The sequence below is a fragment of the Onychostruthus taczanowskii genome, unplaced genomic scaffold (genome assembly GCF_017590055.1).
Source record: "Onychostruthus taczanowskii isolate IOZ18803 unplaced genomic scaffold, ASM1759005v1 scaffold28, whole genome shotgun sequence".
NCBI lineage: Eukaryota > Metazoa > Chordata > Aves > Passeriformes > Passeridae > Onychostruthus > Onychostruthus taczanowskii.
In genome coordinates this window covers 4,082,310-4,108,497 of record NW_024500128.1, presented here as the reverse complement: position 1 = coordinate 4,108,497, position 26,188 = coordinate 4,082,310, and the positions used below count along the sequence as shown (strand labels likewise).

Sequence of the window (26,188 nt, the reverse complement as noted above, 5' to 3'; positions counted from 1 at the left end):
GTGAGCAGGGACACTGACTCCTTTCTAGGGGACACAAAAAAAACCACAGGATCTTGTCACTGAACTTGTGTTGACTACAGAAACTACCCCAAGTGAACGAGATACAGCAAGCATTTCTCTGCTGCAAATCAACATATTGCCCCTGAGAACAGCCTGGCTGCCTGGCAGTCCTGCAAAGGAAAATAGCTAACATCACTGCACTTACCCCTTACAACAACAATGCACCTTGTTGCAATACCACTGCACTTCTTCTAGCTCCCCTTTCTCAGATGTTGCCATCTTAGGTGAATGACAAGATAATTCTCCATCGAGCTGCTGCCTCCCTTTGGTCTCCTCTCACATGACAGTCATTGCTATCACGAATGTCCCACTAAAACTGATGTTTGGTTTCTACCCCAGCTGATTCCCTACCCACAGCCTTGCAAATCCAGAAAAGCTCTAAAAAGTTACCATTTGTCAAAGTTTTTCACTAAGCTGCTTGCCTCAGTGGTGTTCCCTTTTTACACTTCCTGGTGAGATAATAGTTTTCACTGTCTGTACTTCTGAGTTATATACTTTTCATTGTGCCTATTGTAGAATGGCTTGTAAAGCTCATAGATATCTAAAAAACCAATCTACAAAGCAGTCTTTGCAGAACTCTGCACATGAAAAATCATCCTGTCCAGGACTTGAGGCTTAGCCCTCTCTTAAATTAACAAAGATTACAATTCGCACAGAACTAACACAACACAGCTTAGAATTCCCCAACAGCACATCAGAATTTTTCCTCTCCTTCAGGCCCATGCAGTTGAGATGCATGTCTACCATTCAACCCCGAGTGAAGCATTTCTAAGACTGTCAAAGCTTTTTTATTTTGCAGTCTCTGAAACTGTGCTAGTTCTCAGTGAGACTTTCTGCCTTGATCTTACAGATCTTGTGCAGAGCACAGCACAAGGTTATAATTCAAGGCAGATACTGCTCAGTTTTCAAAGTCTTCCAATTAGTGTCCATCATGTGCTCTTATCCTCAAAGGATGCACTCCAACACTGCAGCTGTTTAAGTGTAAATAAACAATTTTTTGTCATCCAGGTGTCCAAATTAATGCTTTCTAGTCATAGGTACAAGCAGATATGCAAAGCTTCCTGGAATAAGAGATGGAACACAGAGATCATTAAAGCAAGAAAAGGTCAGTAAACAACTTGCTTTACCTCAGACAAAACAGGTGAGAACACATAATTCTATTTTCTACATCTGCTTTTTTATTTTCAGTTTTCCAAGTGAACCCACACCAGGCTTGCACAGAACTCGGCAAGGGAGAGCACAATCCTATTTATGAGCGGCACAGCCCATGCAGGAGGACAAGCAAAGGGACAGGGCCTGCAGACAACATGACTGAGCAATTTTTTTGCAGTAAAGGACATCAGAAATCTCAAGATTATCAGCCTTTCTTTGAATTCCAAGCCTATTACAGCAGGTAACTGTGATTAAGACTACTCTGTTTTCCTCTTCATGTCATTGGTTTTTTTACTGCTTGAGGAATTTTACAGACAAGGAAAAGAAGAAAGTCTCAACCCTTTGTCTGGAATTTCTGGGACACTAAACACCCCTGGTCAGAGGACTACCTCATAACAAAAATGCATTTGACAACTGTATAAGACAGTTTAATCTGCCCTGTAGATGAAACCTTCCAAAGTGCAGTGTGTTCAACACAACTAGAAAGAAGCAGAACTACTGCACGCGTGCAGGCAATGAAAGCTGTGCTGTGCAGTGAGGGCTCAGCATTTCAGGGCAGAATGCTTCTTACTGGCTGATGTGAAAGTGATGCACTGAAGATTCATCCCTTGCTGTTTATGCTCTGCTTATAAAGGTTGAGGAAGAGACCATGGAGAACATTAACTACTTTGAAAAGGAAAAAAATCAGTCAGTTTATTCCTAGAAAATGCGTTCCCCCATCTAGCTAGAAAGATTATATAACCTGCTCTATTTTGCATCCCACCTAAAACTAAATTCTGACTGTAAATTCAGTAGGTTACCAGACCAAAATTCCAGCCATGAAATGAACCTGGCATTTATAAGAAATTTTCCTATCCAAATCAGGTTTCTTTCCACAAAACATATAAATAACTTCCCATTCCAACATGCACCTTCAGCTGACATCTCTAAAAAAATTCAATCCACTAGCTAAGATACGGTTTGAACAATGGGGGCATTTTTAACATGAAGTAATACATAGTTCAGTATTCAGAGCAAGATTTCTTCAGGCAGTAGCCCAATCCAGACAATTTTCTTTGGTTTTCATTTTAACCAGATCTCTCCATTCCTGACAGGCTGCAAATAAAATATGACTTTTTTTCCCAGAGGTACACTATTCACACAGTATTTCCAGCTTTGCAAGAATAAAGATGTAAAAGGTGCTAAAATAATAAAAAAAAAACCCCTATTCCTACTGACTGTTTGAGAGAGGTGATTTGGCTTATCTGAAATTCAACAAACTTTCTTTAACACTGTCTTTGGCTGACCATAGTGAAAATGGCTATTCAACCATAAGTTTAGTGTAATTCCTCTAAAGGAACACGGCAAATGCTCATATTTTTCAAGTGATTTTGTATTCAGCTCAAGTCACATCTTTGTGATTTCAAATCACATCAGTTTCAAATCACATTCAGTCACAAATCAGCATCTTTAGCAAGAGATGGAGTAGTTTTTCTTGCTGTGTAAGATTTGGATATGACATTTCCTTCCCATAAAGTTCCATTGTACACACACTTTTGTGAGGGGAAATGTTATCATTTCATCTTGCAGTTTTAACCTATGAGTGATGTGTTTTGCTAAAGCAGCTAAACAGGTGAAATGCCTGAATCCTTCTGCTGTGGAAAGTTGCTGTGGAATAGTAAAGAAGAGGGGTGATGTCAGTTTGACAACACAGTTGCAAGAAGAAAACATTTCATATGGATAGCAAGGGTCATCAATAAAAATCATGGCCATCATAAAGCACTGTTACAATATAAATTTGACATCCATGCTGAGATAGGGCTGTTGGATGTCTAACTGCACCATGAAATATGACATTTCCCAATGTTTTATGCCAGTCATCAGTGGCAGGGCCATGTTCATTGTGTGTCTATTTGTTTGGTTACAATAAAAACATTTGAGATCCACTTCATTATTTAAATTGTACAATTTTCTTGTTTAGAGCTGCAATAAGTTTTAAGATGTGCAGCTGGGCTGTGACTGTCACAGCGGGATTTTCCAATTCTCCTTGGAAAAATCTGCTGTGATGACATGGCTGAATTGCAGTCAGCTCTTCATACAGATTCATCTTGCTGGATACACAATAAATGAATAAATAGATGCATAAACAAATAAAATAAGCATTCCTGAAATATGTGGGGCAAAAGGAAAAAGTTGTCTATTAGAAAGTGAATGTATAGCTTGGCAATAGCAGCTGGATAGAAGGACAGGTCAATGGAGAGTTGGTACTTCAAAAAATGAACAGAAATCAGAATCTTAGTCTTCCTGACTCAGAGCCATGCTTATCCACTGGCACAGTTGCCATCAGATATTTACTAGCACACTTCAGAATTGTCTAACCTTGATGAAAATGGTACTGTACTGTTATTAAGAAGTAAGACAATAATGCAAAGTGTCTTTTTCCAGTGGTTCAGGTTGATGCCAATTTTACCAGATTCTACTGAAATCAATTCAGATATGTTCTCAGTGACAAAGAGACCAGAGTTTTCCCTTCCTTCACAGAAATTCCTTTGGCATCAAAGCAAAAATTCAAACAGGAGCCAGTTCCTTTCGGACAACAATTTTCAGGACTTTTGACATACTTCTACAAAGTAATAATTTAAAAATTCTCATCCTAAGAACAACAAACTAAATTTATTAACTTCAAGGAAAGAATAAAAGTGAAGCTTCCTGTGCTTGGAAGACAGTGAAATAACCCTTTTTTCACCCAGGAAATAAAAAAGTGCAATTATGAAAAAAAAAAAAAAGTCTGTTGTAAAGACCTGAAAGAATCAACCAATATATAGTCAGTAACTAAAGAAGAAATCTGGGACTATTAGCTCAAAAAGCAGTCATTCTACCAAATTGCTTAAAAAAGCAATAATTTCACTGGTAGCCTGTGTCCTAAACAGTAATTTTCTTTCCCCTCTACCTTAATAATCTCAGAAAGGCTCCCCATCCGCACCTCCCACTGTCTTTCCTCGGTACTGTGGCTCACTCACATCTATGAACCAGACAGACTGGGCAGCTGGCTTGAGCCTAGAAGAGGAAAGCTAGGAAAACTAATGAATTCATTCCCTTCCAACCAGTCTTGGAAGCTTTTCTGTTATTTTCATGGGGTTTTTTTCCCCTTGGTGAATTTTTGCGGGGAAAAATAAACTGGGAATAAGATGAATAGTTTGTTATGCTTAAGCATGACAGAGTAATGAGCACAGACTGAAGACCACTAGCTTCAGTACAGTTGCATGGCTCATGTAAATTAATCCTTTGAACAGCCCTGAACACACAGCATATGTCTAACACACCCCAACCAACCACACCGAACACTGAACACACAGCTCCAGCTGCTGCTCCTGTGACACTGAAGTTGTCAAGGGCGTGCCAAACAGGCACTTGGGGATTAGCCAGCACTTTTGGAGAGAGCATTAAATGCTCATCAGAGGGCATGGATTTCATGAGCCTAATAAGTACAGAGGAATCCGAGAAACGGATCCAAATGATTCAGGTTATGCGAGTCCCAGAGCAGCACAAGATACTGACAGGTCAATCTTAGCAGAAGTACTGCCTGCTGTCAGGGAAGCACACTCTAGGAAAAAAAAAAAGCAGCTTGTAATTACCATCACTGAACTCTCTCCATTTGCTCTCCATCCCTAGACCATGGGAATCAGGGCCAGAATGAGCCCTTGGGACAAAAGAGTGAGTGGTCTCCTTCCTGTGCTGCTATATCCAGCAACATCTTCCACACCAGGCAGTGTCATCTTCCTTTGATACCCAGACAATAAGGCTGATATCTTTTGTGACATAGACTAAACTGGTTCTCGTGAAGCCTTGTACCAAAGGTAACATAAAGCTTTCTTTGTTCACCTTTACCTAACAGCTCAAGTGGACCACGTGGCTCCTTCTGCTGCTTGGGCCCTGATTTAAGAGCCTGTACAATTTATGTGCTGCCAGTTTTGTGCTTGTCCACCAGAAAAATGCCCTCAGTTCCCTCCTCCGCAGAGCATTAACACCTGCTTTAGCAGCACACAAGCATTCCCAATGAATGCTGGAAGCCACCAGGCTTATGTAACGCCAGACAAGACACTTCTCCCTTTATATTTTAATCTAAAATAAAGAGCCTAGATAACAGGACAAAAATATTTGAAATGATGACTGCTTTGAGATGTTATTAGCTGTTTTTCAAACTCCTCTGTGAAAGAAGTGGCAAAAGATCACAGGAAAGCAATGTCTATGATCCTAGATTTGAGGAGCATATTATCTTTCTCACTAACAAGAGCTTACTACCTTTTAGACAGCGTCTGCTCAAAGACAGGCAGTTAAGCATACGTGAAGGGGGCCTGCCTGACCACTGTGCATCTTACAGCATTATTTGTACAACTTCAACTCAGTAGAATTATCTTAGCATGAGACTGGCATAACACAGTGTCTAATCAGTCTTATTATCCTAAATTCTCAATTGTTTCCTGGTAAGCTGCATTTATGTCTTAGCTGATCATCCACTTAAACTATCAAGTACCAATTATAAAATGCAGTAATATTAACGTCACAGATGCTTGAATTCAGAGAAAAGCAACCCCAGATCATTTCTGGGATAATAAGTTGCACTACAGAGGCAGCAGACCTCAGTATGAAATGCCTGCCTCTCTGATTTTAAATAAATAAATAAATCATTCTGGTGTACAGATTACTCATTCCTAAATAAGACTTTAATTAGTTAGAAATAAACCATGGTATGAGTTTGCTTACAGCATTGCTGCAAATGGGCATTAGGATGACATCCACATAATGGCATTGGCAAGTATAATTCCTGGTGCAGTCAACAAGGAATACCTTTTTTAGCCTTGTTTCATAGCTGGTCCTCATGGAATAAAGTACCAATAATCCTGTTCTCTTTGTGCAGGGAGTTCTGAAAAAAAACTGAAGCAGTTCTGTGGAAGAAGACTTGCAACCTGTCCCTATTCACTTCTCCAACCGAGCTCCTCAGGCTCAAATGAACTTCAGATATTCAAAAGCAAAACTTTTTCAAAATCTTCTCTAACTTCCTGAAGATGGAGTGAAGTCAACCCCAAAAGGCTTTGGGTTGTCAAGAATGTCAAGATCAATGTGATTCATTATGCATCCTCACTGCCCATCTCTGACCTTCCATTATCATCATAATATCATCTTTCCACCCCCTTCTATATCCTTCAGAGAAAGCCAACCTATGGCACCATGGGTGTTGGAAATCAATCACCAATGCTGTTAGATCACTCAGAGGGTCACTGTCCTGGATTTGACAATTCTCAGACACACTTTGGGAGTCAGCAATCTACAGATACTACGCCAAGCAAGCAGTGGTGGCTATCATCTAAAAACTAAAAAAAAAAGTTTGATTATATAGAGCTGAGCTGCATGTAGCTAGCTGTGCTTAGGGCCTGAGTGACCCTGGGCATGCTGGCCACATTTATTAAAGTTGATACAGCCATATGGGTTAGGCAAAATAGACACTTCCCAGCTGCAGCCCTGCAGCTTTTTCCCTTACTGCATGACATAATCACAGAATCACAGAATGTTAAGGGATTGGAAGGGACCTTAAAGATATCTAATCCCAAGATGGGCAGAGACACCTTCCAGGATGCTCATAGCCTTTTCCAATGTGGCCTTGAACAATGCTAAGGTTGAGGCATCCACAACTTCTCTAGGCAACCTGTTCCAGAGTCTCACCACCCTCACAGTAAAGAATTTCTTTCTAATATTGAACCTACATTTCCCCTCTTTCAGTCTGTACCCATGTAATAATGGCACAGGACACTTTCAAGAAGAAACATGAACCAAAGTACTTGAGAGGTCTGTTTGTCCTTTGATCTAAAAAAACCAGGGTCTTTCAGCTCAGTGTGAAGAGGCCAAAGCTTTTTCCCCAGTAGTCAGCAGGTCACCATGGGCCACTCATCCCACAAAAGGCTCTGGCTGGGAAGAATGGTATTTGTCCACTTTCAAGCTCTGACCACCTTTGCCTTAGGTCCCCAACTGTCTCCCTTCCCTGCACATTGTTTTGACATTGCTTATCTTTCTTTGACAACTGCTGTTCCCTTATACCTTCATGGCTTCTTACCTTTCCTTTCATGCCACCTGTTTGTCACCTCTTGCCTGTGTCCCTGCTGACACACACCAATAGTCTCCTCTCTCAGTGGTGTAGCAAAAATGCTTTCAGGGAGCTCTCACTTCTTGCTTTCTACTCCATCTGAACACAACTGCCACAAGGACAGCAGAAACTGAAGAAAGAGGAAGAGGAATCTAAAGGAAAAATACATGGAAGATACTAAGCAAGGGGAATGAATCCTACAGTGCTGTAGAAGAACAGGTTGGTATTATTCTTGGCACATCGCTACAGCTTTTAACATGGAGTCTTAAAATGTGTTTACCAGTTAAATGGTTTAAAAATTGAGTGATTTGCAAATGGAACTGATGAGCCATAGGAGAAGCAAGTGTTCAGAGAAGAGCTGCTATAATAATGTAAAAATTGCTATCCTGAAGTGACCAGGGAATCATCTACCCAGTACCCTGTCTTCAAGAAAAGCTTTTTTGAAAAAGCCTTTTTATTTCTCCTCAGGATATAATTCTTGGGTATTGAAATTCTTTCATTTTAAATGCCATTTAACACTCTAGAGCTCTAGAGGACAGAAAGAATGAATTTTGGTTTTAATGACAAGTTACAAAGGAATTAAAAAACCTCAACAAATTATCCTTTCTCCCCACACTTCTGCTTCTATCCATGCTCTAAGTTGCATATCACCACACAGTGGTTGCTAAACAAAAGCAACACCTAGTACATGTATGAAAAGAGTCAAGGAATTACTTAACTGCTTCCAGAGGATTTCTTTCAGTCCTTTCCTCTGGTGGCTGTAACGCTGTGCTCTGTAACTGCATAGGCTAAGATGCATATCTGTATTTATTTCTACATCTGTACCTATCTAGCTATAAATCTTCTCATTCAAATTTCCCAAAGCATTTTACAAACTAATCTGCAGAACCCTTTATTAAATCAGGTAACATAACCTTCTTATGGATGGGTGTACTGAAGAGCCAAGGTACTCTGTGTCACAGAGTAAATCAGTTAAACTGAGAAAATCAGTCTATCAGCTGTGAAGTCAGGAACTCTGACCCCACTTCTTCCACTTGCTCAATTTGCCAAGCTACGTGCACATCCCTCAGTCCAATTAATGTTGCCTTGCCCTCTCCTTCCATTCCTCTTATTTCATGACCAAAGTGCTTTTGTCAGCACAATTCCTTAACAATGGGAACAAATGGGAATGAATATCTGACATCTCTTTTGAAAACCAAGCATAAACCATGCTTTTTGCATGCTTGCCTTTTTTGGTTTGTTTGCATTTAATCCTACACAGATAATTAGCTGGACAGAATTGAGAAGGCTGGGCAAGCAGCTTCACTTCCTCAGTGTCAGTAAGAACAAAATTCAGTGGATGGATCTGTTAATCAAGCGAAATAAATGCTGGACTGTACATTCTTCAGCCACCAGTTGTGGTAGTTGGTTTAAGTGACAACACAAGACACAGAGGTTCAAGTTTTATAACTTCTTCAATGTTTTCCTCCAGTAAATAAAAGAAGAGAGTACAAAAACTTTCTGATTGAAGAAAGGGCTCACTCGAAGCACTTTCACACTGGAAATTATTTCTGGAAGAGACCAAGTGTAATTTTGCAAAAAGTAAAGGAAACATTTTTTAAAGTAATCTTTTAAATACAACTAAAGGTTTAGTTGAGGAGCAAGTCTGGTGGGCTGTGGTAAAGAAGAGAGGAGAAAAAAAGTTTTACCTGGATTAAGGTGACTTTATATGAGTAGGAGGGACTGCCAATCCTTTCACATAGATAGAGTTACAAAATGGGAAAAAACTCATACTACAGATCAGCCTCTCCCTCTAGATTACAAGTTTAGTAATTCTGTTTAAGAAATACAACCACTTCTATGATGAGGAACTGAATTCACAACTTTTCCTGGCTAATCAGAAAACCTACTTGCCACTGAATTCTCCCAGGAGGTTGGCATACAAGCCCAATGTTTAGTGCAGAGTCTGTAAACCAATCACTTAATAAACCACCTGAGGAGACCTTCGAGAAGCAACTTCTACATTTTCATACCCTTAGAAGTCAAGGGGTCACACTTTCTCTTCCAGTTGCACCATCCAGTCACTGCTGGTGCAGTTTATAAACTGCTCCATTATTACACAAAACACATGGATTCATCTCAGCAAATGTCATTTTACATTGATGAACTTCTGACTGCCACAAAGAATGAGCCTCTTAATGAAACTCATTTAAGAACCTCAACCTTACTTAGAAAGGAGGAAGAAATTAGGGGGAATCTGTCCTTCAAGTTACCAAAAAGTGTACTGGCAACACAATGGAAAATATGACACCAGGAACAATCCTGCTTTGGCATGGCAACAAATCGAGTTATCTATGATCTTTTTCATCATCTGCTGTTGAATTATGTGAATTGAAAGACAGCATAAATACACTGTAATTATTAATTTAAAGAATACATTAAACTACTGGTATTTCATTTCACAGATCAGAATAGATAGATTATTTTGAAACCTGAGTCTATACTCCGGCTCATACCAAACAATGACCTTCTTTAATAACTGGGAGAGATTATCTGAGATCACAATGCCTCAAGTATATAGCCTTGAAAGTACATGGTCCAGAATCAAGAGTAAGTACAGAAAGCTGCCTAGTTTTTAAGGTAATTTGTTATCTTATTAGACTTCCATGACACTCTGCAGTTAGCTATTAATACATTTTGAATTACATCTTCACTGAATGAAGAAGAATAAAAATATTAATAGTTGAATTTTTCCTTCCTATGAAGGAAAAGGAGTGAAGAGAAAAGCTGTGGAGATGACTAACTAATACTCATCATTCATCCCTGATGTTCCTGGAGTGTTAATTAATTTTTTCTGAAGTAAACTATAATGTATCAGCCTTTTAAATAAACAGAAATTAGACTGGAATCAAGTAATGGTGTTCTTCAGAAGATTATAAAAATATGGCAACATAACATTGTTTTATTGCAAAATGACAGAAGAAATTCTGAGTTTGAGCAAAATATAATTTTCAAATGTGCTATGCAATACTGTAGTACATAAAGTAACAAAAACAAACTCTGAGAGGAGTCCAAGTAAAAGCACTGCATAAAAACATTGCAGTTAAAACTATGAACATTAATAGCATGGGTTCAAAACCCCTCACATTGACTCATGAATCAATGGGAGAAAGTGACTGATTCATGTTTATTCAAATAGTTCCAAAACAGAAACAAACAAAAAATAAGCTTCTTTATCTCAATGAATGACACCTTCTGGCGAAGCACACTTTACAAAAGCTTCATCCACACTTTGGGGTGTAACTGTTATGGAGACAAGAAACCAGTCTCATGTTCAACAAAAGTCATGCCTACTTGGGTGATCTCTAGGGTCATTGCAGCACCCCATAGTTCCTAATTAACCCTATTTTCTTGCTATTAAATTATCATCATTTTCCTGTGATTAGTCCTTCAAAAAAAAAACTTCATAAAACCAGCAAAAACAATTTTAATCATTAAGTCAATAGAAAGTTTACTTTTAATTTCAGTAAGAGATTTCCTGTACTTTTCCAAACATGTGCATGATGTAGTCTGTAATCTGCAGCCAAGATACAGGCATAAATTACTAGAGATTGCTTCATACTAAGTAGGGACTTGATTATCCTCACAGTAAACGAGAAAACACCCTTATGGATTCCCTTGAGGTGGCATCGGTGCTACCAAGTTAAAAATGCAAACCAAACCTAAATTAAAAAAAAAAAAAAAAAACAAACCTCCAAATCAAACAAAACCAAAACCAAATTACAACTCAAAAAGAAATAAATAAATTACAGCTGTAACAGCTGCTGCCCTTCCCATGCAGCACTATGGTATCAGCTACTTTTACTGCTCCTGACCAGGATTTGTGGTCAGTGTATTATTCTGGAGTAGTCAGTATGTTATTTTGGAAGATGGTGATGTTAAAGCAAACCAGTGGGCAGCCTGATCCTTAGTAAAAGGAATTGGGCAAGCCCTCTCAAATCAAAAACTTAAGCTTTCATTAGCTCCTTTTCTCATCAAATCGTGTATGCCAGGAGGGAGATCTGAACAGAACCCACTTCTGTAGCTAGTTACTGTATTTAGAATGGGACCGCAGTGCCAAAATGCAAGGAGGTGGATTACTTCTGACCTTTACCTAGTTACATGTATACCCAGCTGTCAGCTGCAGCTTGTAAGCTCCAGTGATAAGAAATCAGCTTTAACAGTCCTTTGGTGATCGTCTTTTGCAAGTTTTATTGCATTTAGGATGCAATAATTATTATATGGTGTAAAAAATCTGGTTACACCTCATGTGATCATCTAAATGATAGCGTAAAAAATCTGGTTACACCTCATGTGATCATCTAAATGATAGCGGAGTGAAGTTGTGCAGGCTCTCCAAAGAATGAGAATCTTAGCTTCTAACATCTATAAAAAAATTTGAGGGTTGTGTCACAGGGATGAGGGAAACAAAAAATGGTGTTGTGTTTTGGTTGATTTTCAACAAACAATACTAACAGAACTCAATTGCCTTGCAACATCAGTAAGGGCATTCCATTCCAAAAAGGTGCTTGAATGTTTTCAATTTTCATGCAGTATTGACTACACAGCACAGAGTTCAGTATAATTCCTAGTATATATAACTTAAAAAGAAAGACAATGCAAATCCCCATGGAAGAGATGTATTATTGCTACTAACTTGATTTAACATTTTATTTAGAGTCAGACTACTTCTTTGCAACAAAGGTAGAAAGAAGGTGGGTTAAAGCAAATGCACAGAAGGTCCTAAGGGAAGAGACACTGTCCAGTGATGAAATCACTCTCCCAGGAGTTGAGACTCATGGTTTCTATTTTTGTCATTCCTGTCATCATAGTGTTAAGACCTTGGGAGAAGGGTATACAGTGTGTGACAGGGCCAGCTTCCATGATTTCACGCAACACCATATTTCCACTCATAAACAGCTAAAATAATTACAGTATAACTACTCACCAAGCACTGCCTAACACAGGTAGGCTGTCACAGATGTTGCCTCAGAAGAGTATTGTAAAGTTTAATTATTGCACACAAAACACTGGGAAAGCCTGAGGCTAGGTCATTGCATCACTGCAAGGTTGTGTGCCACAGCCACGGAACAATATTACTGGAAGATCTTCAGTCTTGTTGCATCAGGTCTGAGTATTTGTCATAACCCACTAATGTATTCTATATCAGACAGGGATAATGAAGGCAATTCAGTAGGACAAAGGGTTAAACTGGAGATAAGAAGCACTGAAAAAAAGTGTATGGAAAAATTTTCACAGCTACCCTTCCTGCAATGTTTCAGCGAGTTCTCCTCTCGTCAAAGAAGAACTTACAATTAGTCTGTGAATATCCCCTGAGGGATATCCATGTCAGATTTCAGGATATTAGATTAAACACAGAGCTTATGTTACTTGTGCAGAGTGTGAAAATTATCTTCCCACCCCCTCAACGCCTTCCCCCACTGTCACTCCCAAGCTCCCGCCTCGGCACCAAACTTCCACGGCTGTGCTATCAGACTGAGTGCTAGACTGGTTTTGTACTGTTAGCTGCTGATATCTAAAATCACCTTTCCTTTTAAGAAGTCACTGCTGGCAGCCATCTAGCCAAACCTAATTCATAGGGAGCTCTGCTGGTACTCTGTACCTTACAGTGCTTAAAAACTAAACACACATTTGTGAAAGTAGCCAATTATTCCTTTTTTGCTTCACTGAAACAGATGCACATCTTAGATGAGCTGGTGCCTCTAATATCTGAGGTAGTTAGAAATTTTCTGCAGTTTTGGAGGGAAAGATCTGCAGAATGGCCTCTTCTATGACTGATCTACTGATCAGTCTAGACAGTTTTCATACTTGAAAGCAAACACTCTAGGGAAATTTTTCAGGAATATTTCCCTTACATCACTTTTCTGTGCCTTTTCTACCTGTGCAGGAGGAAATCACAGCACTTCTGTCGCAGCAGCTGTTAATGTGAAGAGAGAAAGGACTGCTATTTCATTAGGACTGCTTCGCTCTGATCTGCCATGTGTACAGCACATGAATTTCGGTCTTTTATTTCGGACCTTACTTTAAAATACATGGTACCAGTTACATCAGAGAGAAACCAGGCATTAAGTTTTCTCAATCTGTTTCTGGCTGGGTTGTTGAAAATTATCACCTCCACTTCTTGCCAAAATTTTTTAATAAGTTCCAGGTTTCCTTTACTCTTCCAAGTCTGGAAGTCAGGTGTTCTGCAATTTGAACCACGAGACTGGCAACATTAAATTAGAAAAGATTCTGTATGAAACAAGATTGGAAACTCAGCAGATACCCAGCTGTAATTCACTGGGAAGTTTTATACAAGTGTGTGAAGTGCACAAAGCACAGGTTTCATATACATACATACATAAAATTGATGCTGCAAGAGACAGACATGATGTTAGCCATGCCTAGTAAGTTTAGCACAGGACTATAGCAATGCCAGCATTAGATTAAGAGCCACCATGTAAATCTCTTTGATATGCATTTGTGTCTTACCTAAGTAAGACAAAAAAAAGCCCCTACATACTAGCATGAAAATGTGTTTGATATTTTTGTGATTGAGAAGCAGAATATTTCTATTTTTCCACAGAGCAAAAGTTCAAGGGACGAGACAGTCCCAGGAGGGAAACACAAAGAAGATTCCACTTAGTGTAAAGCTGGATAAAAACAGATTGATCACCCATAAGCAGACAACTAAAATTAACCTGGAAAGGTGCAAGAAGATCAAAGAAGAATTTTAACAGCCTAAGGGGAAGGAAGAAAGATGTCACATGCTCCAAAAGGGGAAAGTCAAGGCAAGACATAAATGATGCTTTGCCTTAATGAAAGATGAAGAAAGATGCAGACTACTACTGAGAAACAGAAAACTGAAGAATACAGTATTATTAAATTGCCGAAGAAAGTACAAAATTAAAGTGTGGTGGTTCCTGCCAATTGGTACCTGACAGCTTCCATTCTGAAAGCTATTAAGTTGTACGACAGAATGAGGAAATAAAATAAATATTGTCTGCGTCAGACATCATATTAAGAGAGACTGTACTCAAGGGCATGAAGATGACATTTCAAAAGAGAAAGAAACAATTGCAAGTTAGTATCTTATAGTGATAAGTAAAACATCTTTCAATTCAAAGAAAAGCTCTGAGAATAAGACTTTACATGCATCATTTTTGGAGTTGACTTTACCGTAAGATAAGGCATAAGCAGATAATAACACCAAATCAGAAAGAACAGAACAAGGTGACTCTCTGATATCATTCTTAGCTTTGAAAATCTCTTCCGGACAATGGTGTGGAAAATTAAAAAAGATTCAGCATAAAAGGCAGAGCAGCTGAACTATCTAAAGTTTATAGACAATATATCCTATCTCCAAAATTTGACTAAGTTGAGCAAAGAATGTCAGCACTGGATGCAGTTAAATGAGCAAGTATTCAAAAAAAAAGGATTAGGACAAAGAGCGTAACTTTAAAAAATGGACCAACCTTTTCTTTGAATAGCTATAAAAGAGAGCATGAGTTATGACATCGATTCATACAAAAGACAACCACAATAGAGGATTTAGGGAATTAAATACTTATTTGGTAGTTCTCTAGGATGCCTAGACAATTCTGCCTGCTGATCATGTTGTTCAAATGAGACCAAAGTTGTATTATACCAGCAGTCTGCATTTTTAACAATCTGGAGCTTCAGCAACTGCACATATATATCCACCCCCTCATTTCATTCCCAAAGTCAAGCTATTACTCCATTCAATCACAGGAAATATTTAAAGTGGATAATTAGGAAATTAGCTGAAGACAGGCAAAAAAACCCCAATCAGATCCTGTAGGTAAGACCATGTTCAGATCATCTTTCATCTCACTTTCTAGCAAAAAACCACCACTATGCTTTCTTCTGACATGGCGTATCATATCTATCAGTTTCCCATGTCTGTACACATTTAGAAAGAATCCAACACTTTAACTTTGAAACCCACACTGAAATGCATGAAAACAGGCTTTTACAGAACATTTAGAAGTCAAAATCTTTCCCAACTTTTTAAGCACTTTGATTCAACAACTCGGCAATCAGCAAGTTTTTCACAGCCGTAAACATCCCCAACTAGTTGCAAAAGAGGATGCTGGCTTTCACTTGTGAAATTTCACTTCAAGTGCTTTTCCCTTCATACTTGCAGGCATTCCCTTGACTTCTTAGCACTGCTGTTGGCACGCTAAGTGCCAAAAGACAGGTTTTTATAAAGAATGTTACTTTGCATTTGCTTTTGCAAAGGCTTGTTTTTAAGCAGTTTAATGTCTAACTAAATCTAAGCAATCAACACATGCTCCATGTAAGGAGGAATAAAAAACAAGAGGAAAACATAAACAAAAAAGAAAAAGTTAAATCACAAATAGAGTATTGAAAATTCACTTCTGGTAATCTAACATGCAATTAATAGCACAGATACAAAAACAAATACACAAGTCACCCTGCATAGATTTTTCTATACCAATTTAATTTCTTGTATGAGGATCTTCATTTATAGGGACCTCTTTAGCACAAAGTGATGCTATCTCAGCTGCAATTTCACCTTTGCAAACAGATTACAGTTTAAAAGTTCAGTATGGCCTGCTTCTTAAAAACTGAGTCTCTTGAGTTTCTGTAGCTCTCTGTACTCCATTTACTATTTTCAGTTATCTTCCTGAAGAGCAAAGAATTGAATGTGACCTTTTTACTCACTTTAAATCTGACCTAGAAATGCACAGCTGAAATTTAACAGACTGATCCTTAATCTGAGGACATGCATGGTATGGCCCATTTCTCATTCTGCAGGAAGATCGGCCCATGGATGTAAGAGTATAGCCAGGTCTGGTGTTTAGTTTTAGAAGTGGAATTTAGTTCTCTGCTTTGCATGATCCTGGGCTAATCTCAGTGGACATCTGTATGGGGAGGGGGGGGGGGGGGGGGGGGGGGGTGGCGGGGGTGGGATAAAGGCATTTCCCCACCCCACAGAGCTGATACAAGGTGTCCTCAAAACCTGGGCTCATTATGGATTGTGAGGAACCCGAGGCTAAATAATTAAATACCTAAAAGTCTCCCAGCTTTCAATTCTATGCTTGGTGAGAAACCAGAGGGAGCACTATGACATCCTGCATAGTCAGGTTCCTGCTTCTTTGTTTCTGCCAGTACTGATGGACCCTCTTAGATTAGTCTCATAGCAAGTTTATCTTTTTGTCAGATTTCATAGTTTGATTTTACACAATATACCAGTTTATTTTCCATACCAGATACTGAGCAAGAGACCATAATCCCAAACTTCCTCCACTTAATGGTGAATTCCCCACCACACCTGACAACATTTAACTGCGCCCAAAAGACTTTTCATCCCCACTGTCTCCTACCACCCCAAAAGATACACTGTCACTTACTAGTGACAGAAATAGAAATCAAACTTGTCAGGGCCAGATCACAAAGTGGAGTGAATTATATACATTCAATGTCACCAACATGAAAAAAATGCTATCAAAACAACTTTATTTTCCATTAATCATCAAGAAATAAATGCTGCATCTCACACACAGCTTGAGTAGATGAATAAGTAGCAACAAGTGTTTTGGTATTCTTTACTAAAGAATACAGAATACTTTTCTTTTAGAAACAAATTGAAAACAAAGTCAAAACAAAACAAAATGCTTTTTGCATGTTTAGACTGTGACCTTTGTTCATACCATTTTCCTTTTGATGGATTTTTAATATAATATTCTATGACTAGTGACCAGTGTTAGTAGTAATAGAGGCAAGAACAAACACACCTGATTATTTGATGGCTCTGTTGTTACTTCTGTGTCTTAGTGTCTGCTTTAGGAGGGCTGACTTGTGAAGCTAACTCCTTCAGGATTTAGCTCATAAAGGATCAGTGACTTCTAGCATGCTCTAAAGTAGCAACAAGGGAAAAACCTGGCATTGCTAGCTGCTATCTCGTTTTTTTTACTTCAGGCAGCAATGGGAAACACTGCAAGGCAGAATTTATCACTGGGGATGAAGGATCAAGAGGGCTGAAATTAGAAAAGACAGTTTGGCTGCTTTCATTTCAAGTGGAAGTATTATGAAAAAGTGTTCTGAATTATGTCACAAGGGGCAAATGTCACTGCAGTTAGTAAGAACTTACTGTGCCAGCAAATGTCAGGACAAATTACACAGCAGGACAGGCAAGCCGTATGTCACATTCACTTGCAAAAGAAAAAGGCTTCCCCCCACTGCCAAGAACCTGCTCCCATTTCCAAGTTGATTTACATCAAATTGCTCTTATTCAAATCAAAACATCATAGATGGAGTACTACAGTGACACAATGTGAAGTTCTTCGGATCCTTCCCCACTTGTGTGGAAGAAAGGCTTTGATTCTCCACCACCTTAAAACAGCATCACCTCAAGGCTATGGAGTTGTATATGTAGATGGTTGCCTGCAAGTTCCTCAAGGCACTGCTTACTGTACTGATGAAAAATGTCTCACTGTCCCTATGCTCCTGGGTCATACTCATTCTAAACTTTCTTGCCTCTTTGATCATATATTCTTTGCAGAAAGATGCATTTGCAATTTATGTGAGACCCAACACAGTATGCAGAACAACTGAATCCTTATCAAGTCCTGGGCATTACCAGAAAAGTGGAACATAAAATTCAGTGCACCAGAAAGGAGAAAGACAGGACTAAGTCATTAGCAAAACCTTCAGTTTTTAAATTCAAGTATAAGGAAGTCTTTCATTGGACTGTAAACTCCTAGAAAAGTCAACTCATTTTGATTCAGCTATCCTTAGTTTAAAAATAAATGTTTCAATTAAAAATTGCCAGTGCTTCAATATGGAGAAAAAACATGTCCTTATGTTCTACAGAGGAAATAAACAAACAAATAAAAAACCCACAACAAAACTAGAGCTACAAAACATTTGGATGAGTTGAAGAAAATGTTTATTCCGTTTTTAACTTTTCTAATCTAGGATTTTCAGAGGTTTTCAGGCCTTCATTTTCATGACATGAATATTAACTGAAACTCACATAGCTTCTTGTAATATTGGAGTATCTGTATTTGGTATAAACCAGAAAGTAATTTGATCCTTCATTTCCTAAGCTTTGTCTGGTTTTTCGATCATTTGTCAGCCAAAACTGTACAAACACGGCCAAAAGGCCATCAAGAAAAATGCCCACGAATAAACCACAATTTAAAAGCTCAGGAATTCAAAGTCTGGCTTCGATTTAAGCCACTATTACATCCAGTTAAGTTTTCTATTAAACAGCTGCAGGCTACCACCAAGAATCACTATACAACACATACTATATAAACTATACTATATATACTATACCATTTACAAGAGTCACTGTAGTGGATCATCTCAGGTGCTTTAAAGCAGGGCATGCACAGTACTGAAAGAGCAATGAAGTTTTAGGTGAAGACCAACGTGGTTCACAGAGGTAGCTGAGTTGCAAGCTCACATTTCCACACAGCAGTACAGCAGGAACAACAGCCTTTGGCAAATGAAGAGTAACAAAGCAACCTTGGGGCTCTAACAACATTTCTGCTGTGAAGCAGCACCAATAAATCCAGTTAACTAAGACACTGCAGAATACTCTTACCCTGTACATTTTTCTTAGCCACTAGTACAAGTCCTCTTCAGATACTCAGATACTCAATTTGTGTGCAACTCTGTCATTGACTGGTGTTCTGAATGGCTGGGCATGAGCTATGTCTGTGTAAGCACAATTTGCCTCCATGTATTCAGCCCCTATCCCCAGAACGGCTGCTGCAAGAATGCAAATCCTATTTGGAAGGATTACTTGCCACGCAACAGCCAGAGGCCCTGTCCAAGGCTGGGCTCCCTGCTGTGCCAAGAAGCAAAAACTCAGGAAGCTCTGATCCAGAGAAGGACCCGATTAAAGCAGGCAAGGTGGCACAAGAAATGGCATTGTCCCTTCACAGAGGCAGAACCTAAGCTGGCATTCCCCGCCCCCTGCATACGCCTCGTGTAAAGGTGTTCAAACAAGAAAGCACAGAGCAGCAGGCATTTGTACTTGTGGGAGCTGGCAACAACTGGTGGCAAAACAGATTCCACTGGGGCACTTGAGTGTGGACACCAGAGGTTGCACAACCATCTGGTAGATGAAATAAAACTCTCCAGAGAAATGCCTGATATCTAGACCAGATCCTACAGTTTTTTATGATCCATGTGCATTCCTTCCTAACAAGAGCTGTGGAAAGTTACTGGAATGTTCCAAGAGCTCAAGAGTTTGAATGTGTTTTTCCTTTTAAGTTGTATCTGCTATTGCTTATCATTGCATTTTCTAAATACTTCATCGATGTCATTCCTGTTACTTCAGCATGCAAGGGAGCCTCCCCCTCCCTGCCCCTTCACCCCCCCAAAATATCTACAGGATGCAGTGCCACAGTCTTACATTCCCCACCTAAGGATCTCTTCAATTTAGTTCTTCCACAAAAGAAGGAGATTTGTTATCTCACACTTGTGGAAATAGCAGACTGATAACACTGGTGGTCATATTTCCATACAGAATAGAAGCAATGGCAGAGCACTGCACAGGATTGGTCCCTTATCATTTAACACTGGCTGGGGAAAATGGAGAAATTAAGTGTTGCACTGACTTGAGCTGAAAGTCCTCTCTCCAACCTCTCTGGGTTAAAGCAGAGACCAGCTAAGCCCATTTGCAGATGCCTTTTTCCAACTGCTCAGCTGCCTGATTTGAGCTCTTGAGTAACACAGAGCTGGTATGGTTTTGCATTTGCTTTGTAGCAAACTTGTGTTGATCCAAATTGTAAAAATATGAAGTCCCACATAGCCACTCTCCAGACATGCAGAACTACATCATCTCACAAATAATAAATTTTACTTTAAAACAAGTTAGTTCACGTATTTCTCAAGTGTTTCTACCAGTTTCAAGTAGCTTTTTGAAATTCTGTGTTTTGTACCTTCCTTGAAAGCAGCTCAGTAAAGAAAACATTCAGAGTGAGAGTATATCTGGGCATCAGGAAAAAGATGCCCAGTAAATCTATCAAGCTCTCCACCATCTTCAACTTAGACTAGGAAGTAACTATTTTTACCGGTAGGGGAAAAAAAAAGAAAATTAAGCAGGTTCTGTAAACGAACCACATAACAATCCTGAAAGTGAAACACTAAAACTGTATAAAGAAAATGGCACAGCTTGCGTCTCCAGTCAGAGACATTTTCTGGCATCCAGTTTAGAGACCTTTTCTCCTGATTAGCTGCTATACTATGTACATGTTTCAAGTCTACTTCAATCTACAGCAATTAATAAGCACATAAAAAAGATGCCTTAGGTGAGCAGGAAGGTCTTCTATTAGCACATGTTAAAAATAGACAACCTGTAGAGCTATCTGAGCAGGTACTTCTTATAATAAAACTTTGAATTTTACAGGCCCCAGATTTATCACTGGCTTTTCAAACTTCAGGCTTTTTTGGGTCTGCATATCATCCATTTATGTTACTAATAACTGGCCATAGTTATTAGCAGTCAGCCACTAGGTTGAGCAAGCTTTGGAGAACACCTCCCCTACCATCTTGAGCAGTGCCACAAAAGGGAGCTGCACCACACTGAAGAGACACAAAGCAGCAGAGAAATCCATTTGTGCCTTACCTTGTAACGGGAAGAGCAGATGCCTTCAAACATATCTATATCCATACAGTCCATTGGTTCAGATCTTCCTGGTGATCAAAATTCTTCCAGCTTCTTGCTTTCTTATTTTTTAATCTACCAGCTGGTGCAACCTGTAAATTTACAGAAGTGGGTGTGTTATTCCAAGATGTTTATTCATCTCATTTTATAAGGCATTCAATTTAAATACATATGGCTCTGTGCCATGCGACTCCTATTGCTCTCCAGAGCTTTCAGTGTAATGGATTACTGACCACATTGTTTCTGTAGGTTATTGATTTTTGGGTGTATAAGTAGCAGACTCTTTAGGATTTCTTTGCAGACTCAGACTTTCCAGACTGTCATATTCCATATGTGTATATCCTACAGATTTCCCAACATGAAATTCAAACACTTGAAAAAAAACCAAAACATGACACAACTTGCATCTCTGAATCATCAATTTCTTTGTTAATTTATCTGTTAAAGGTTGATTCTTGTGGAAAGAGACTAAATTCAATTTAAATACTAGTTTCAGAATAAGAATGCTACTAATCTGAGAAACTGGAGGTTGACAGAGTGGCCAAGATTTATATTCATCAATCAAGGTAATAAAAAAGAAAAAAACTTCCCAAGAAGTGACCCTGGCCAGTGTTCAATGGTTTTTAGGAACAAAATGAATTAGTGGGACAGTAGGAAAATTCAATCAAAGATTTTTTTTTTTTTTTTATTTTTTTTTTACTACTCAGGGAGTCACAGTGAAATTCCTCAAATGTACCCAGAGCTGCAGTGCCTTCCAGGTATCTAAATTTGGTCATCTGAATCAAAAAGTCTTCTGAAAAAGACTTCTGAAAACCAAGACTTATACAGTTTTCCTCTGTGAAAGCTATGAAGGAGTCACTTAAATATGCTTGACTCCCCACAGCAGATTGTTCAGCATATAGAGCACTACCTCTGTACCTGACACCCCTCCCCAGTATCTTGATCCCTATAGGCAGGATCCACAAGCAGGACACATTTTCATGGTGGATTTTACAAAAAACATATTGCAGTTTTCATGAAAGATCAATTAAACAACGGAGTGTAATTATCTGTTTACTGGCAGACAGGCAGCCTGTGCTAGTTCAAGAGCTGCTTTGCTGGGCTGTATTCAACTGCTCAAACAACTGTTTCATTATGAGATTTCACCAGACACCCCTGGCTCCAGCATCATGGCACAGAAAATGGGATGCATATTTGCTGCTTTCCACATTTTGGCTCCTGCTGCTTAGAAGCTGTCCCTGCTCTCCACAGAAATTGTTTATGAGTATTTCAAAGGTTAGTATAGCCTTGTGTATATGGGATTTGCAGTATACACATCCTCTGTAGGCTGCTTTCTCCCTCCCTTTTTTATTATGGAAAATTGAAAATTAACTCACTTCAGTCAGAATGTCTAAAAATCCTAAGTGGTGACACTCTATGGCATATGAACCACTTACAGGCTGATGTAAATTCTCACCATGAAGGGTGGCACACAAAGCCACACCATCCCTGCATGTCACACACTGATGGCACATGTTACATCTGGTTTGATTGCTATTCAAACCTGAAACTCTTGATGGAGCCAGAAAAAGCCTTGATCCTGGGACATGTTTCAAGGGATCTGGGCCTCTGCCTTGATGCAGTCAGATCTCAGATCAGAAAGGTCACACACAATTACCAGAGAATCCTTGATGTTCAATCTCCAAAAAATAACAACATTACGCAACATTTTACTCCCAACAAGTTTCAGTACTTGGTTTCTGTGAAGTAAAAGGTTTATCCTTCAGAAGTACTGGATAAAATAACAGCCATGACCTAACATGGGGAAAAAATACAACACACATTCTTGTAAATTAAACACCACAATGCAAACTGCTAGGAAAAAAAACTGAAAATGCCACACTATTCAGGTCATCTGACCACTTGCAGGCTATATTTGTATTCAACCCATGGTTTTGGACCTCTCTAATTAGAAGAAATCCACCTACTTCATGACAGTGGATCATGCAGAGACTGGGCATGGGGAAGCAGCTTGCATTGCAATTCCACTATATATTACAATTGCTGCAGCATGCATGTGCTGGGGTTTTGGCATAATACTGTGTTACTCTTTCAGAATACAAATCCAACATAATGTCAAATACTATATAAGTAAATACCTGTACTTTATACTTATACTTTATACTTCAAATAAGTAAATCTAGTCTTAGCACATGACACCCTCCTGCCATCTCAGTCCTGTTGGATGGACCAGGGTAGGTCAGGAGAGGCAGCCAGCAAATTTTTTGCTATCAATCTCCATTTCCCTGTAACACCAAGGAGTCCTAAAGCAAGCAGGGATCAGAAAGAGGTGAGTGGCTGCTGTCCTTTGAAAGGTGGGTGAAAAAGGAGCTTCACTGAAACATGGACTAGGACCACTTGACTTGGCAGAAAGAGGCAGCAGGTTAAGAAAAGGGACACCTGAGACACAGGCTTTGGCATGTGCTCTGTGGTGACTTTGAAAAGAAAACCATTTTTTTTTGTTTCTGGGGTAACTTTCAGTCTTCTGGAGAAAAAAACAAAAGTACAAAGGGTAGACAGATACTGCTCCATTGACTTTGAATTACCTATTTATAGTGGATGTGCATATGGCTGATGATAAGTCCAAGCTGCAACTGCTTCTGAGCTAGAAAAGACTCCCAGTATGCCTATGTGATTTCCAAACACCAAGAAATTCTATGCTCCAGTGGACATGTGTTATAAAACACCAGAATCAACCTTATTGCACAACCTCCATTTTACAGCCACCGTAAAGGACTCCTAAATCTAGTCCTGCACCACCTACTCTAGAGGACTCCCACTGGATTAAAATATGAATGCCAGTGATCCTTTAAGTGACCACAGAAGGCCATGTCTTCCATAACTAACATAAGGTACTGGTGGTTTGTCATAAAACTATTGCTATTCCTTTAGGAGTCATGATGTTTTACGAAAGGCCATTCCTGGAAAAGTCTGCCTTAATAGGCTTAATAAGGCGAAGTGAGATGCCCAGCCAAACCTTTTATTAAATCACACCAAAACTGCCTGAATTTATGCCATTGCAAAGACTGTTGGAAATTCCTGGCTGCCCTGGAAGCGTATGTACCAACCGCAGAGGAAAAACTCACACATCCTTGTTGATTCATACTAATGTCATTGTTTACAACGACAGGATGCATTAAATCCTGCTTCAATTACCAGGCATAAAAGCACTTGTGGATTGACATGTGGTCTTGCCTCAATAGCACTATAATGGGGCTGAGGTAAACCAGCCTGCTGCAAACAGCATAATGTCTCCAGATGCCTGCATTCCTCTGCACACTCCTACCCACCTCCCACCGCATCTCCTGCTCTTTTCCCTTTGTCATTTCCTCTTCTTCCCACCTTTCTGTTTAGCCATCCCTTTCCTTTTGTGCTAGCAGAGACTGAAGGGCAACTGGCTAGCAAAATGGATTTGCAGAGCAGACCTGGGACTCTCAGTGGACAAGCTGACTACAGACAAGGAGCATGCCCATGTGACAAAGAAGGGACAGCAAAGAAGAGGAAGCCAAGCTCTCCTCAGGGGCCCACTGAAAGAATAATATGAAACAGTTGTTGTGATAAGACACGAAATGATGACACAGACACTGCTGCTCTCGAGGGGAACAAAAAAGAAGAAGCTTTATTTTCTGACTCCAACATTTATAGTTTTCCAAAAGTGACAGTGGATTGGAGGGTAACAGTGCCACCTCTCCAATGCCACTGGACAGACCAAGGGTCCATCAATTCTCTCCACCTCCATGAAAGAATGCAAAACATAGGTTATTTACAGAACTGTGTGTGAGAAAGTTTGTTGAAAGAATGTAAACATCAGAAGGCTTAACAAAGTCTTACAAAATCAGGGCGACAAACAGGCACAACTGAAAACACGAGAAACTGCATCTGAACAGAAGAAAATTCTCACTGTAGGTTGGTCCAACACACATACGGGTGATCCAAAGAGGCAGCGGACTTTCCAACCCCAGAGACTGGAGACATTCAAAACTCAGCTGCACACTGTCCTGTGCAACCTGCTCTAGATGTTTTGAGCAAAGGGTTGGCTACACAACTTCCAGAGGTCCCTGAAAACCCAGCAGTTCTACGACCCTGTAAACAGAGCCCTGTTCCCAAATTTACTCAACTCTTTTTTTAAAACAGGTTCACCATAGTATGTTACAGACCTAGCCAAATTACAAAATTGATCCTGAAGAGTGGTACAAGAATTTCAGTTGAGGTCTCCACATTTCACAGAGGGAATGGACTGATGCAAAAATTACTTTGAAAATGTACCCAGATGTTAGAGGTGCTTCTTGCTCTAAGAATCATGTGGCTCCTTTTATGCTTCTCTTAGGAGAAAAGCTCCAGTGGTTACTGCTGCCTGCAGCAAGATCAGTACTCCTACTTTCAGCATTTAATGCATTAGCCACTTGTAAAATTACATTTATGTCTCCCCTTATATCATGCTCCCAAATGGTGACTGATGAGGCAATTTTTAGCAAATCTTTCCCTCAGCCTCCCAGCCCACTGAATAAAACCTGCTTTTCTGATGCAGAAGAATGAAGAGAAACTCATTGCCATAATAAAGAACAAGTTGGACCCTTACCCAGCTCCGGAGAGTTTTTCAAAGGAAAACTGGCAAGCCATGCTCAGCTTTCCAGGGAATGCTATCAGCAAACCAAAGGTCACAATGAAGGTTTTACCTATGGATTACATATATCATCATCAGTGGCAAGGATTACTCAGTACCAAGAAGAGATGTATCATGTTCTTGCCCAAAGAGGTGGCTAAGTGTTCTGCATAGTTCATTTCCTCCATCAGCCCGGAGCAAGAGATAGGTCATTCTTTCCTACACCCATCACTCCTTATTTCAACAGTTACCACACTCCTGTTACTAATGATCTGTTGGTAACACCTCTAACCTCACCATTCTGAGTCCTAGTATCTTAAAGTCTGAAAAGCTTTATTTCTAACAGACTCCAAAGCAGATCCAAAGTTATAACCTGGGCTCACTCCTGTTTCTTTTGAAGAATAACTCAGTCTTCCATCAGACAAGAGAGTTGACAATGAAGCTTTCTCTTTGTGGATGTTAAGTTAAAAACTTAACAAAGATTTTCATTCTTCCTATTTTGTATATTTACTGTGGCCAGCACATGCCT

The 26,188-nt window shown here is 39.4% G+C and overlaps 1 protein-coding gene across 2 annotated transcripts in view; it reads right to left on the bottom strand.

Moving 5' to 3' along the window:
- TMEM108 (transmembrane protein 108) overlaps positions 1 to 21,099 on the bottom strand; it is a 154,118-nt gene extending 133,019 nt beyond the window's left edge. For both annotated transcript variants that reach the window (XM_041407802.1, XM_041407804.1), the window contains exon 1: positions 20,979 to 21,099. The gene's annotated coding sequence lies outside the window, so the exon portion shown is untranslated. The remainder of the gene's footprint in view (positions 1 to 20,978) is intronic.
- Positions 21,100 to 26,188: the final 5,089 nt, after the last annotated feature.